The sequence below is a fragment of the Pseudophryne corroboree genome, chromosome 9, assembly GCF_028390025.1.
Source record: "Pseudophryne corroboree isolate aPseCor3 chromosome 9, aPseCor3.hap2, whole genome shotgun sequence".
Taxonomy (NCBI): Eukaryota; Metazoa; Chordata; class Amphibia; order Anura; family Myobatrachidae; genus Pseudophryne; species Pseudophryne corroboree.
Genome location: NC_086452.1, coordinates 352,082,539 through 352,099,054, shown reverse-complemented (window position 1 = coordinate 352,099,054; position 16,516 = coordinate 352,082,539).

The window sequence follows — 16,516 nt, the reverse complement described above, 5'->3', positions numbered from 1 at the left end:
TCCCACCATTGAAACTAATGGAGGTGCCGTGCGATGCGCTGTCTGCCTGCTCAGACGCGCATAGGGAATCAGGAGAGTGCCAGGATGTGGCGCTACCTGATTGCCTGAAGGGACCTTCTGTGACCGGAGTCACAGGGGGTTTCAGCATTCGGGGAAAGGGGTCCCATGTGTAAACATGGGACCCCTTTTAGTCCGTGTGGAGCGGGTAAATGCGTTTTTTTATTTTGCCAAGTACGTGGATTACAAATATCACTGGACACTGGATTTAGGTGAGTATAATTTTATTTTCAGGTACACCCCGTGGATTCTACTTGGACAAGTGGACCGAACGTCGTGTCAACATAGGTAAGTATGTGTGTGTGTCGACATGTATGTAATAAAGTTGTACTTTCAAGGTGTGCGTGTCCTGTTTTTATTTGGGTATTTTTTTTGCAGTAGAACTACAGGTACCAGTGGGCCCGTTTCCCCCCCGCATGCTGGTACTTGTGGTTCTCCAAGTACCAGCTTGCGGGGGAGGCTTGCTGGGACTTGTAGTTCTGCTGCAAAAAAACAATATTCTTTCATTTCACAAAAGGCTATCAGCCTCCCATCCGCAGCCCATGCATGGGGGGGGGGGGGAGACAGCCTCGGGCTTCACCCCTGGCCCTTGGGTGGCTGAAGGGGGGGGACCCCTTGATTTAAGGGGTCCCCACTCCTCCAGGGTACCCCGGCCAGGGGTGACTAGTTGGAGTTTTAATAGCACGGCCGCATGGACCGATATCAAAGTGTCCCCCGGCTGTGGCATTATCTCCCCAGCTAGTGGAGCCCGGTGCTGGTTCCAAAAATACGGGGGACCCCTACGCTTTTTGTCCCCCGTATTTTTGGCACCAGGACCGGACGCAGAGCCCGGTGCTGGTTCTAAAAATACGGGGGATCCCCTGTCATTTCCCCCCCCCCCCCGTATTTTTACAACCAGGACCGGCTCAAAGAGCCCGAGGCTGGTTATGCTTAGGAGGGGGGACCCCACGCATTTTTTTTTTCTGATTTTTAACCCATTCCATAAAAAAATAAAATATTGTAAAAAATATATAAAAATACTTGTGCCTCCTAAATAGACAAACCAAGTACCTAATCCCTTCTAATATAAATAGATATGCTATTAGCAATAAAAAAAAAACATGTTTTTAATTTTTTTTATTAGATTCCGCCAGCAAAGTGAGGCGGATTGAAAATGACGAATTTACTGTCTAAAAGCACTGTTGTCGAATTTACAATCTTTAATTGAATATACTTTTGTCGAAATGCCGCATTTGTACCATTGCAGAAATGTCGAATTTGTCAAATGTCGAATTTCAAAAAGTCGAATTTGGAAAGTCCGTTTTTTTGCCGAAAAGTACTGAATTGCATTGTCGATTTTTTATTTTTTATTTTTTTTTGGCGAAAATGTCCCGGTTTTCGACATTTTCGGGAATTCGACTGCAATTGCATATACCCCTAACTGTATTTCCTTCCCTCGAAGTATGTCTGTCTCCTCGGGCACAGTTTCTACCCCATGGTACTAAATGGAACCCCAGCATCCTCTACGGACTACGAGAAAAGGATTTACCGGTAGGTAATTAAAATCCTATTATTTTTTCCCTATCTACAGCACAGAGACTTGCTGCAGTGGCATACCCTCCAGCTGTACCTTTTTGGCCGGTACAGTACCCTTTCTTTATGGTCTGTGCCGATTTTTGGCTCTCCAAACTTCCATTGAAAGTATAGGAAAAGGGGCATGGCCACGCCCCCTCTACCTGTGACCATGCCCCCTTTTCAAATTTGTACTGATTTTTATGTGTAAATTGTCGGAGGGTGTGTTGCTGCAGATGCAGTGGGCCTATTTTGGGGTGTGGGCCTGGATCTGCAGCTCCATTAGCCCCATTGTTAATCCTGCTCTGGGAACACACAGCAGCCAAAGGGCAGGGCCTCCCATTGGATTTAACCTGTGTGGGAGGACGTTTCTCGCCCAATAAGCTGTGGACTGGGTGTGATAGACATGCTGCTAAACCAATGAGAGCTCCCAGCCACGCCCAGTGTTATACACACAGGTACAGAGTCACAGATCTGGGCTATTATATAGGAGATTGTTTATTTATATGGTGCCACATGAGTTCCGCAGTGCCTAACAGAGAACATAAATGAGCAAAACAAGAAAAAGCGACTTACAGTACAAGGACAATGTAGGACAAGTACTGTACATGTATATAAACAATGTTGTAGATACCAAAAGTAGCGACATACCAAAAGTGACCTGGGTGTGTTAATTAAAATGGGGACTAGCAAGTTTTTCCAAGTGTCAGGCTATTTAGTATCTAGTGGCATTTCATACATGCATAATACATTTGTGGAATTATTTAGGATTTCTGTATATTTCTTAGTAATACTACAGGATTATTTGAGATTTTCGTGAATGTTATAGTTATGATTAAGATCATTATCTTTGGGCGATAGAGTTTGAATTTGGGGCAAGTCCACCATATCAGATGTGCTCTCCGAACCACAATTTCTCCAACATAATGAAGAAGTTAAAGAGAAATGTGGTGATATCTTGAGGTATGCTGTGAAATGTAGACACATTTATCTTATTTGGACAATTACAGTATTTAATAATTTGCAAACCTAATTGTAAAATTTTCCCAGTCATCCTTAACTATGGTTATGGCTAGTCCTTACTCCAGGCATCTTCATTTAGACGGAGACATTACATTGAGACAACAAGAACTGAAGAACTGTGTTGGTAAAGTAAAAAAAGGGCATCATGATTGGTGTAATGGTTAGCATTACTGCCTCACAACACTGAGGTTGTGGGTTCAGTTACCCCAACAGCCAGTGGCAGATTTCCCACTAGGCACATGCTTAGGGGCGTCACTTGCAGGGGGGTGGCACAGCAGGCTGCCTCCGCCCACCGCAGCTGCCCCTTTTTATTTATTTATCACCAGGAACATCTTAAGGGGCAGGCTGGCAGGGCTATTTCCTGGGATGCAGCTGCAGTCACCCCGCCAGCAGCCGGCGGGGGGAAAGCTGCGCTCACTATAGCAGTCCAATTAATTATTGATAAGGTCACGTGTGCCCTCCGCCGGTATATGACTCCTCCTATCTCCTCCCAGAATGCCAGACATCAATGCCTGAAAGGCATAATAATGACAGCACAGCCTGGAGTTGCAAGTGGAATGATGACGCGTCGCCTCTCTGCCAGATCAAGTGTAAGAGTAGGCTTATAAAATAATAAGAAAAGAGAAAGAAGGTGAGTAGAGGAGCTGTTTGCAGTGTGGAAATGTGAGCACCAGGGGGGCAGTGAAGTGGATTGGGTTAGTGAGCTGGGTGGGACCAATAAGGTGTGAGGGGCAGTAAATGTGATGGGAAATTGAGCTGGGGGGGGACCAGTAAGGTGTGTGTGTGTGTGTGTGTGTGGGGGGGGGGGGGATTTTAGCTGTAGGGGGAAGTGAGTGGTGGGTGATCAATGAAAAGTGATGGAGTAGTGAGCCTGGGGGGACCCAGTAAGGTGTGAGGGGGGAAGTGTGAGCTGTGGAGAAGCAGTGAAATGTGAGGGGGTAGTTAGCTGGGGTGACCAGTAAGGAGTGAAGTGTGAGCTGTGGAGGAACAGTGATGGCAGTGGAGTAGTGAAATATAATGGGGTAGTGAGCTAGGGGGACTATTAAAGTGTGAGGGTGGGGGTAGTGAATTGAGATCGGGTAGTGAGCTTCGAGGAGACCTGTGAGCTGTGGGGGAGCAGTGAAATGTGATGGTGTAGTGAGCTGGGGGGAGGGACCAGTAAATTGTGGGGGCGGGAGTGAGTGGTGGGTGAGCAGAGAAGTGTGATGAGGTAGTGAGCGGGGGAGGGGGGGGGGGTCGGGGGCATTTGGACCAGTAAGGTGTGAGGGGGAAAATGTGAGCTGTGGGGGGAAGTGACGGGTGGGGGAGCAGTGAAGTGTGATGGGGTAGTGAGCTAAGGGGAAACCAGTAAGGTATGGCGGGTAAGTGTGAGGTGTGTGGGGTAGCAGTGAAGTGTGATGTAGGCAGTGAGGTGTGATGAGGTAGTGAGCTGGGAGGTGGGGACCAGTAAGGTGTGAGGGGTGTTAGCGTGAGCTGTGGGGGGCAGTGAGGTATGATGAGAGCATTGTGAGCTGTTGAAGGGGGGAGGGCAGTGAGTTATGGAGGGAACTGGTGATAAGTAAGCTATAAAAGGGGTAATGAATGAGAACGCTATGTAGGGGCAATTAGGGAGATATGGAAGGAAGTGTGAGCAAGGAGCATTTTGTTTTTTGCTTTTTGTTTTTTTTTTAGGTAGGGGGGGGGGGTACAGCGAATAACTTGGTGCCCCTTGGTGGCCTGCCCCTAAATCCACATCTGGCCACAGCCCAAACCACAGCTACTGCACCAACTGTGTGGTTTGTATATTTTCCCCATGGGTATCCCCCAGGTATTCTAGGTTCCACCCACAGTTCAAAAATATACTGGTAGGTTAATTGGCTTCTGTCAAAAAATTAACCTTAGTGATACATGACCAGATATTCTCTGTAAAGCGCTGTGAAATATGTATGCGGTATATAAATCACTTGTAATAAATAATAGCTCCATTCTTTTGCCAGGAATTGGCACAGAGGTGTTTGGAATAGGTAGTGAGTCTTATATTTCCCCACTGTAGGTTTGTCTATCTAATGTTTTTTCTTGTAGCTTTACAAATGATACTATCATAGATTTATTTCTAGATAAATTTATGAGCCTGTTGATTCTTCTTTATGGGAAGCTGTAACATGGAATCCATCATATATATCTATTAGTATGTTATTAATATCCACCCATTATTTAGTAGAGGGAAGGATATGCCATGGACATTGAATTGGATTACCATGTAGTGTTTATGGAATAATGGAACACCATACCCCCCTGAATAAACAGTACTGTTTGTGTTTTGTTAGCAGGGGCAGATTTAGGGATGAGGGCACCCCCAGACACAACAGTTATGGCTGCTCCCTGCCTGACTAATTTTATTATTTTTATTGATTGTGTAGAAGCCCTCATTGATGATAGCCAATTTAATAGAATAATAAAAAAAGCCACTAACTATGACATTTTAATTATGTATACACATATAAGTAGTAAGCTTACAGGAGCAGTATGTGCATGTCCTACCCACTTACATTCCATTCAAGATGGCATATGCATGGTACAGTAGAGTGGAAATATATTGCATTTACTGGTACGTTTTAGGCGGACAGTACTAACGCAAGCTTCACGTGATTAATGTGAAATTTGCTACTGCTTATTAGGTATGAATTTGCTGCATTGTTACTGTGTATTGTTCAGGGTTTGGATTGGTAGTTTAATAGATGGCGTTTGAAAGAGATTTGAAAGACCTATATTATATTCATTTTGTTGTCATCAGTCCTGACTGCCCAGTAAACATAGAGTTCTCAATTCCACAGGTTCTGTTCCACTTTGTTGATCAAGAGAAGGTAATTAGTTTCATAGTGTCATATTGGTCATATTTTATAAAGCAAATTATGAGCAATTTAATGTTTTTTGTTTGGACACGATTGAAATTCAGGTCCAGTTCCAGTGATTTTTTAATGTTTTCTGGAATTTTAGCCAGAGTGCTTTTGATTTGTGATGGTTGATTTTGCACCTTAGCCGCTTCCCATAACTCCATCAGCAAATAGAGCAAAGTCATATTGGGCCTGATTTGCAGACAAATCCCACAAATATCTGCAAACTGCTCATGCGCGGTTTAAGGAAATAGCAGAAGGTTCATGCGTCATATCAGGATGGAGATTGAAAGAGGGGACAGATTGATCCATCCATTGATGGATCACTCTTTCAGTGAAACGGGCATTACTGGGTCAGCTTCAATGTGGACACATGAAACTGACCCGTCTTGTGAGAATGTCATGGAAGTGTGTTTGGGGAGTGCAGATGGAGATAGGATGCCTTTTGGCACCCAGCGTGGACTGATGACTGCAGTTGGAAAACATTGGGTTGCCCAGTCATCTGCATAAAGGCGGATGGATATTTGGCATATACATATTAGCATATGCTAGAAAGCAGGCTGCTTTGGCCAGGTGGATATGTGGCCATAAACACATCTGAGTTGGAATCTGAACTATGCTTGGTCGGGTTGCCATAGCGGCGGGGGGTGGAGCCGGGGATGGAGGCGGCACTAGGAGATCAGCTCATTCTAGTGAATGGTTCCTGGGTCGCATCGACCCTGCAACCCGTTCACACTGCCCCTGACTCAGTATTCAACCCAGGAATAACAGTGCTTTATTTCCAGGTTGAATTACCAGGTCATGCGACCAGGGAATTTGCCATGGGTCCTTTCACACTGCACAGCGACCTGTGTCGACCCGGCAATCCCGGAGGTCCTAAGAAATACTATCCCGGTATCCAGGGCCAAAACTAGAGAAGGTATTACGTGTATTCAGGTGGCGGATTAGGTGAACTGTTGACTGTTGTGTAATGCCTACAGGTGATAAAACCCGATCTGATCTGAATTGATTAATCCCATTATTAATGGGTTTAGGGCAGGCATGTCCAAACTGCGGCCCTCCAGCTGTTGGGAAACGACACATCCCAGCATGCCCTGACACAGCTTTAGCATTCTCTGACAGCAAAACTGTGTTGGGGCATGCTGGGATATGTAGTTTCACAACAGCTGGAGGGCCTCAGTTTGGACATGCCTGGTTTAGGGGTATGTCTTGGAAAGAGATAAAATGGACGGTGATACTATCAACCAACCATCTCCTGTTATTTTTTAAACGTAGCCTATAGCATGGCAGTTAGGAGCTGATTGGCTGGTGCTTTATGTCCATCCACTTTTACTCTCTCTAAGGCTTAGTACATAAACCTCTTATTCTAATAACTAGTGCTTTTGCAAAAGTTTTAGGTGGCTATTTAGAAGGGATATCTGCAATAGTTGGAAAAATGTTATGTTCTAAAATAACGATCAACGTGTCTGGGGTGTCTCTGTCTGTCACGTAATGCGCAAGTAGCTTAGGAGCTCTATGTGTTTTGAGACGTTTGGCAAGTATTTTGACATTTTGATTGTTTGTATTACAGGTTGAGTATCCCATATCCAAATATTCCGAAATACGGAATATTCCGAAATACGGACTTTTTTGACTGAGAGTGAGATAGTGAAACCTTTGTTTTTTGATGGCTCAATGTACACAAACTTTGTTTAATACACAAAGTTATTAAAAATATTGTATTAAATGACCTTCAGGCTGTATGTATAAGGTGTATATGAACCATAAATGAATTGTGTGAATGTACACACACTTTGTTTAATGCACAAAGTTATAAAAAATATTGGCTAAAATTGCCTTCAGGCTGTGTGTATAAGGTGTATATGAAACATAAATGCATTCTGTGCTTAGACTTGGGTCCCATCACCATGATATCTCATTATGGTATGCAATTATTCCAAAATACGGAAAAATCCGATATCCAAAATACCTCTGGTCCCAAGCATTTTGGATAAGGGATACTCAACCTGTATATAATCTCTGGTGAAGCCATGAAAGGGCTCTTACAGACTTTTCCACCAGCATAACATTGAGTTCACCTCTTGCTTTATTAAGCTGTTCATAAGCGTGTGATGACTGCTGAGTTTACGTCAGTGTTCCAGGGTATCAGATTATTAGTGCAACCTTCTTAAACCTCAGACAGGGATCTCAGAAAAGTGGTATAAAAATACTTAGACATGGAGGAATAAAATGTTGCTAAAATTCCTGACCTTTAAACCATTTTTATTTTTCTGGAAACTAGACACATCAAACATTACCAAGGTTTTATCCTTATTTGGTTGTTAAAGTACTGTAACACACTTACGGGTATATGTAATAGCCTGTAAATTGCAGGTAGCCACGAGATTTCCTTGATTATGTCACTATTTCTGCAGCGGGGTACACTGGTATTCCACAGGGAATAACATCGGGGTGTAGAGTAGGATCTTGATCTGAGGCACCAATAGGCTAAAAGCTTTGAGTGTTTCCTGAATGCATAGCGCCACCTCCTCTATAACCCCGCCTCCGTGCACAGAGCTCAGTTTTGTAGTTGGTGCCTTGCATGCAGGCATACAACAGGTGGGCTGCTCCAGCAGCCCTCAGGAGAGCTTTTTTAAGTGAAAAATGAAGACTTCAAGGGCTGCAGCAGAGACACTGTCAGTGTTAGATGTCAGTCAGACATTTCCTGCTGCAGCTCCATCACCTCCGCCAGCAGCGATGTATACTCCCGCGATGCTCATCGCCGCCTCCTCTATAATCCCGCCTCCGTGCACAGGAGCTCAGTTTGTAAGTTGGTGCCTGCAGTGCAGGCAGCTAACAGGCAGGGCTGCTCCAGCAGCCCTAAGAAGAGCTATTTTAAAGAAGATAGAAGACTTCAAGGGCTGCAGCAGAGGCACTCTAGTGCTAGATATAATTCTGTATCTCCTGCTGCAGCTCCATCACCTCCACATACCTCCCAACTTTGTCCCGTCGGCAAGAGGGACACACGCGCGGCGAAGCCTTGCGCTCTCACGGGAAGGGCGTGGCCTATGGAAAAGGGGCGTGTCTTCATGGAGGACCCGCCATCGCGAGCCACGCCCCGTTTTCGTCACTGAGGGGGCATGCCCAGCGCTCTGTGACTGGCATGCCCCCTCTCCCTCTGTCTGCACTGAATAGACGCAGTGCTAAGCAGGGCAGCGAGAGACGGAGCCTCCCAACTATCCCCCCCACCGCGGGACACTGCGGCCCGCGGGTGGGACAGCGGGACAGTCCCCAAAAAACGGGACTGTCCCGTGAAAATTGGGACAGTTGGGAGGTATGCCTCCACCAGCGGCGCTGTATACTCCCGTGTCCCTGGTTGCCGGTTACTTACAGCGGAGGCTCCGGTTCTTCACCCAGGGCACACACACTAACCGAAGTTCTCCGGGATGACGTGGCCGCACTCAGGGAGGAGGTAAAAGAGTCTCCCAGGCGGGGCCATTAGGAGGCGGGCCGCGCGCGCTGGCATGGACACTGTGGCAGTACAGGGACCCCACTAGACCACCAGGGCAAGGACACAGGTCGTATTAGGCTATAATCCATTTTATTAAGGCCCGCAGCACCCGGTGGTGAAGTCCAGCAAGGGGATAAGGCTCTGACCTGTAGCCCCTCCCCCAGCCCCTGGGTGCCATTTAGAGTAGATGTTCCCGCCCTGGAGCTGCATCTCTCTGTCTCCCTCACTCCCTGTCAGCGTTTGGGCGCCATTACACACAGCTGCGCTGATTGTGGGACTGTTGGGTGATGCCTCCTCTGTAAAGCCACCTGCATCATCAGCGCTGTGCATTTACAGGACACTTAAGTATTGTTCATGTCGTTTAGACAGTGTTAGTTAAGAACAAGTGAATACTTCAGGGTTATTTACAAGTACCCTGTGATATTCATCCAGTTTTTACTGTGCATTGATATATCTGTTTATATACATAGCTTTACTCAGTATTGCTAGTCTAGTGCAGTTTTATTGTTTGTCATAATTCCTGCATTGTACATGTGACTGTGTGTGTGCCAATAGCTGCTGGGTGATCTCTACTCCGTGTATCTCACTCCTACTGATATCCCTATAGTCTGTAACCTGAGAAGCTCTGTGCGTCAGGGTTATTAGATAATATAGGTATTTCCCAGGATACACGTATTTTGTATTTTTCTTTGTGTTTTTCAGTCACATTTTACATCAGAAATCCTCTGTTTGTGCTGTCACAGTGCACGGAGGGTTTGTATTAGGTAGTATGTGTGCTGATATTGTACCGTGTTGCCCGTGGTTTACGCTTTCATATCATGTCAGCTACAGGGGGCGATGGGACTGGGGCTGATTCCGCGTACGCAGTTATGATTTCCCAGATGCATTTGAGGATAACATGGCTGTGGAGGGTTCAGGTTTTGGGGGTTCTGTACCCCCCAGTCAGTTTGTAACAATGGGGGCACATCAGGGCCCGCCTTGGGCTGCCTTTTCTAATTTACTGACTACGCTGGTAAGTAGGCTCGCGCCCCCTATGGGACCTCATGTACCTTATCAGCCTTATATGGTCCCTGCGGTTAATCTGCCATGGACAGATTCTCTGTCCACTCAGTTACAGCAATTGAATAACTCATTGGATAAACGTATTCCTGACCCTCGCCCGCCTAAGGCTAAACCTAAGAAGTTCTCTAAGCGGGCTGTTACTTCCTCTCAATCCACGCATGTTCCGGATACCTCTTCCGATGAAGATGGCATGTATACTGACCCCACAGACTCTGATCATGACGTTTCTGATGGGGAATCTGTTTCACAGGTGGATGTTCCTGATCTGTTAGAGGCTATCAGGCTCATTCTTCAGATTGATGAGGATCATGAGCCTGCTACTACATCTAAGAAACCGGACAGGTTCAAAGGTCAGAAGGTTACTAAATTGGTTTTACCTCATTCTGACCACTTGGTTGACATACGTCAGGAATCCTGGGAGAACCCAGGAAAGAAATTCACCCCACACAAAAAGATGCTAGCCCACTATCCCCTTGCGGCAGAATTGAGTAAAAATTGGGAAACACCACCGCCAGTGGATTCGCAAATCGCTCGGCTAGTGGTGTCATCTGCTCTGCCTGTCACTGCCATCACTTCTCTCAAGGAGCCGACAGATAAGCGTGTGGGGGGCTGCTTAAAAGCTATCTATACCCTTGCAGGGGCTGCGAATTGGCCCACCATTGCGGCCGCTTGCGCCGCAGAAGCTATTGAGGTGTGGGCTCAGGAAATGGAGGCTGACTTTCCGTCCAATTTTTCTGAACATGCCAGACAGTCACTGCCGTCACTTCTCTCAAGGAGCCGACAGATAAGCGTGTGGGGGGCTGCTTAAAAGCTATCTATACCCTTGCAGGGGCTGCGAATTGGCCCACCATTGCGGCCGCTTGCGCCGCAGAAGCTATTGAGGTGTGGGCTCAGGAAATGGAGGCTGACTTTCCGTCCAATTTTTCTGAACATGCCAGACAATGTCTCTCTTATATTGTCACGGCATCTCATTACATTAAAGAAGCAGCTTCAGATGCAGGAGTTCTGGCGGCCAAGGCTGCTACGATATCCATTTTGACTCGCCGTATTCTCTGGTTGCGGTCCTGGTCGGTGGACTTGGACTCTAAGAAAACCCTGGGGGTGCTCCCGTTTAAAGGAAACATCCTCTTTGGAGAGGATCTCACCAAGATTGTCGCTGACTTGGCGTCTGCTAAGACTGCATGTCTACCTAGTACTACTCCTTTGGCCCCGAAGACTAAGAGTACTTACTTTCGTTCCTTTCGCCCTCCGGATAAAGCAAAGGGTCAGGCGTAACCGAAACAGTCTCGCACTTCCAAACCACCAAGCCTAAGCCTAAACGTGCCTGGGTTGCCCATCAGCCAGCTTCCAAATCTGACAAGCCCGTGGCATGACGGGGCGGGCCTTCCCCTGGGGGATCCCAGGGTGGGAGGCCGACTTCTACAGTTCATCCAGGTATGGTTGAAGACCACTTCAGACGCTTGGGTGTGGGAAGTCGTCACTCACGGATACGCTATATCCTTCAGGACACGTCCCCCTCCTTGCTGTTTCCTGACGGACATCCCTTCGGATCAGGTGAAGGCAACAACTCTCCGTTTAGTGGTACAATCCCTCATGGACACCGGAGTGGTAGTAGCGGTGCCTCTGGCTCAGAGGGGCAGGGGTACTATTCAACGCTGTTCCTAGTCCCCAAACCGAATGGTTCTTCCCAGCCCATTCTCAACCTCAAATCTTTGAACAAGTTTGTGAGGGTCTCCAAGTTTCGTATGGAGACCCTTCACTCTATTGTCATGGCTTTGGAACCAGGGGACTATATGGTATCCCTGGATATACAGGATGCTTACCTGCATATCCCTATTGCCATGTCACATCAGCAATCCCTGCGGTTTGCTATTGGCAATTTCCATTACCAATTCCGGGCCTTACCGTTTGGTCTGACCACGGCTCCGCGAATTTTCACCAAGGTCATGGCAGTTATGACGGCTTCACTCCACCGTCGGGGCATCCGGATCCTGCCATATCTGGACGATCTGCTGATCCTGGCCAATTCCCCAGAAGTTCTCCTCCGTCATTTGGATCTGACGGTCCAGTTTCTGCAAGCCCACGGGTGGCTCATCAACTGGAAGAAATCATCCCTGTTCCCTACCCAGAACATGGTGCATCTGGGAGCGTTGTTGGACACACACAACCAGAGGTTGTTTTTGCCACAGGAGAAAGTCCTGAAGCTTCAGGACAGGATACGTTGCTTCCTCTCTCGTCCGCATGTGTCGATACACTCGGCGATGCAAGTACTAGGCCTCATGGTGTCGGCTTTCGACATGGTGGAGTATGCTCAATATCCTTCTCCCCCTCTGCAGAAACTGATTCTTGCCAAGTGGGACAGCCTGCCTCACCGGATCAGGTCTTAAATGATCTCCTTGTCTCCGGAGGTCTGTCTGTCGCTGACCTGGTGCTTGCAGGACCATCGATTGAGCAGGGGTCGTTTCTTCTGGATCTCCAACTGGGTCCTTCTGACGACGGATGCCAGTCTGAGGGGTTTGAGATGCGGTGTTGGAACAACACTCTCTTCAGTGTCGGTGGACCAGGGAGCAGTCTCTCCTCCCGATAAACATTCTGGAATTGCGGGCAGTGTTCAATGCTCTGAAACTGGCCCGGCATCTGGTACTGAACAGGCCTGTTCAAGTACAGTCAGACAACGCCACCACGGTAGCGTACATAAATCATCAAGGCGGCACTCGATGTCGCATGGCAATGTTGGAAGTGTCAAAGATTCTTCAATGGGCGGAACGCCATCTGCCAGCCATATCGGCAGTGTTCATTCCGGGGGACCTCAACTGGGAAGCGGACTTCCTCAGTCGTCAGGACGTACACGCCAGAGAGTGGAGCCTTCATCCAGAAGTATTTCAACTCCTAGTGGACAAGTGGGGCCTACCAGATGTAGACCTGATGGCGTCTCGAAACAATCACAAGGTTCCGGTCTTCGGAGCAAGAACAAGGGATCCTCAAGCGGCATTCGTGGATGCACTGGCAATTCCATGGAACTTTCGACTGCCATACGTGTTTCCTCCACTGTCACTCCTGTCCAGAGCAGAGGCGGAACTACCGGCAGTGCAAGCAGTGCGTTGCACTGGGGCCCGCCTCTGTCCAGGGGCCCAAGCATGTAATGAGTCAAACTGACTCATTACATGCCGCTGTGCGCTGCAGGCAACCGCTGCCCGCAGCGCACAGCCGCCCGGAGAGGAGAGGAGAGGAGCAGCGGCACTGACGGAGGAAGGAGGAGGAGGGAGGTGAAGGAGGGAGCCACAGCAGCGCTTTGTTACTGGTGGAGGCGCTGCTGCTGCTGCCCCTCTGCTTCACTATAGGCTGTCTTCCGAGAACAGCCTATAGGGAAGCAGAGGGGCAGCAGCAGCAGCGCCTCCACCAATAACAAAGCGCTGCTGCGGCTCACTTCTTCACCTCCGTCCTTCACCTCCTCTACTGCCCGGGAATCGTCTGACGCGGCTGCACCGAGGAGCCTGAGCCGGCGGAGAGGGTAAGTATAATTCTTCTTTCTTTCTTTTTCTCTTTTTCTTTCTTTCTTTCTCTTTCTTTCTTTCTTGGGCCTGCCTGCCGCTATGTGTAAAAATGGGGGACTGCCTGCCACTATGTGTAAAAAGGGGAATCAGCCTGCCGCAATGTGTAAAAATGGGGGACTGCCTGACGTAATGTGTAAAAAGGGGGAATCAGCCTGCCGCAATGTGTAAAAATGGGGGACTGCCTGACGTAATGTGTAAAAAGGGGGAATCAGCCTGCCGCAATGTGTAAAAAGGGGGGACTGCCTGACGTAATGTGTAAAAAGGGGGAATCAGCCTGCCGCAATGTGTAAAAATGGGGGACTGCCTGACGTAATGTGTAAAAAGGGGGAATCAGCCTGCCGCAATGTGTAAAAATGGGGGACTGCCTGACGTAATGTGTAAAAAGGGGGAATCAGCCTGCCGAAATGTGTAAAAATGGGGGACTGCCTGACGTAATGTGTAAAAAGGGGGAATCAGTCTGCCGCAATGTGTAAAAAGGGGGGACTGCCTGCCGCTATGTGTAAAAAGGGGTAATCTGCCTGCCGCAATGTGTAAAAATGGGGAATCTGCCTGCCGTAATGTGTAAAAATGGGGACGCTGTCTGCCGTAATGTGTAACAAGGGCACGCTGTCTGCCGTAATGTGTAAAAAGGGGACGCTGTCTGCCGTAATGTGTAAAAAGGGGATGCTGTCTGCCGTAATGTGTAACAAGGGCACGCTGTCTGCCGTTATGTGTAAAAAGTGTACGCTGTCTGCCGCTATGTGTAACAAGGGCACGCGGTCTGCCGTTATGTGTAAAAAGGGCACGCTGTCTGCCGTTATGTGTAAAAAGTGCACGCTGTCTGCCGTTATGTGTAAAAAGGGCACGCTGTCTGCCGTTATGTGTAAAAAGGGCACGCTGTCTGCTGTAATGTGTAAAAAGAGGAATCTGTCCGCTGTAAGGTGTAAAAGGGTCTCTACCTGGTGTAGTGGTGCTACTGTGCGGCGTAATTTGAATAATGGAGACTACTGTGTACCGTTTTATGAATTGGTATTATTTTGTTGCCACACCCCTTCCCCACGAAGCCACGCCACTATGTATTTTCGCGCGCGCCTACGGCGCGCACTGCCCCTGTTTTGCATGCAGGGGTGGGGCTCCGATGCCGTTTCTTGCACACAGTGCTAAAATGTCTAGTTATGGCACTGTTGCTAGGTATCCATTTCTCTGGCCCTGAGCAGGTCCCCCTCACCAGATCCTCTCCAGGGGTGAGGGGGTGGACTTGGATGGGATGTGTGTGGGGGGGGAGGGGATGTGGGGGGGGGGCCCAAAGCATTTTGTCGCACCTGGGCCCACCGCTCGCTAGTTCCGCCACTGGTCCAGAGTAATGAGGAAGTTCAAGCAAGAAGGAGGAATCCTTCTAATAGCTCCAGCGTGGCCCAGACGGCATTGGTTCTCAGACCTACAGGGTCTCTCGCTAGAGCGTCCTCTTCTGCTTCCGCAACAACCAGACCTCCTCGTTCAGGGCCCTTGCGTTTACCAGGATTTGGCCTGACTGGCTTTGACGGCGTGGCTCTTGAAGCTTCCATACTGAGGGCCAAAGGATTTTCTAAGGGGGTCATTCAAACTATGTTGAAGGCCTGTAAGCTGGCTTCTGCTCGGATTTACCATAGGGTCTAGAATTCTTACTTTGCTTGGTGCGCATCTAACAATCATGACGTTTACAAGTTTAGTACGGCCAAACTTTTGGCCTTCCTACAACAGGGCCTGGACTTGGGCCTTCAGCTGGCCTCCGTCAAGGTTCATATTTCTGCCTTGTCGGTATGGTTTCAGAGAAAAATTGTGACTCCGCCTGATGTTCATACCTTCACTCAGGGTGTTTTACGGATTCAACCTCCCTATGTCCCACCTGTGGCTCCTTGGGATTTGATGGTGGTTCTGGACGCTTTGCAAGAGTCTCTCCGTTTGAACCTCTTGAATCTGCGGACCTTAAGTGGCTTTCCCTCAAGGTCTTGTTTCTGCTAGCTATTGCCTCTGCTAGACGGGTATCAGATTTGGGTGCCTTGTCTTGTAGGTCCCCCTATCTGATTTTTCACTGTGACCGGGCTATTCTTAGAATGCGCCCTGGTTATCTACCTAAGGTGGTGTCTTCTTTCCACCTTAACCAGGAGATTGTGGTTCCGGCCTGTGTCTCTTCGGCCTTATCCTCCAAAGAGCGGTCTTTGGATGTGGTATGGGCTCTCTGTATTTATGTGAAGAGGACAGCCTCCGTTAGGATGTCTGATTCTCTCTTTGTACTGTTTGGTTTTTACAAACGTGGCTAGCCTGCTAACAAGCAGACCTTAACCAGATGGATTAGAATGGTGATTGCACATGCTTATGTACAGGATGGTCTTCCAGCTCCTGCTACCATCAAAGCCCATTCTGCCCGGTCTGTTGGACCTTCTTGGGCGGGCCGCCGTGGTGCGACCCTTGAACAATTGTGCAAGGCGGCTACATGGTCCTCAGTGAACACGTTCATAAGGTTCTATGCCTTCATTACTTCCGCCTCCCATGATACTTCCTTTGGACGCCAGGATCTTGTGCCCGCTACAGTGCGTCCCCTCCCATAATGAACTGCTTTAGGACATCCCCGATGTTATTCCCTGTGGAATACCAGTGTACCCCGCTGCAGAAAAGGAGATTTATGGTAAGAATTTACCGTTGTTAAATCTCTTTTTGCGAGGTACAATGGATTCCACAGGGCGCGCACCCTGACGCTCTTAGTTTATTTGGGTTGGTATGGCATTAGCCGCTGATACTTTCTCCTGTCGTGAGAATGTGGTGTATGTGGCTACTAACAGTTGTCGTCTCTTTTCCTGCTACTGCATTGGACTGGTTAACAAAAACTGAGCTCTATACACTATGCATTCTGGGAACAGTCAAAGCTTTTAGCCTTTTGGTGCCTCGGA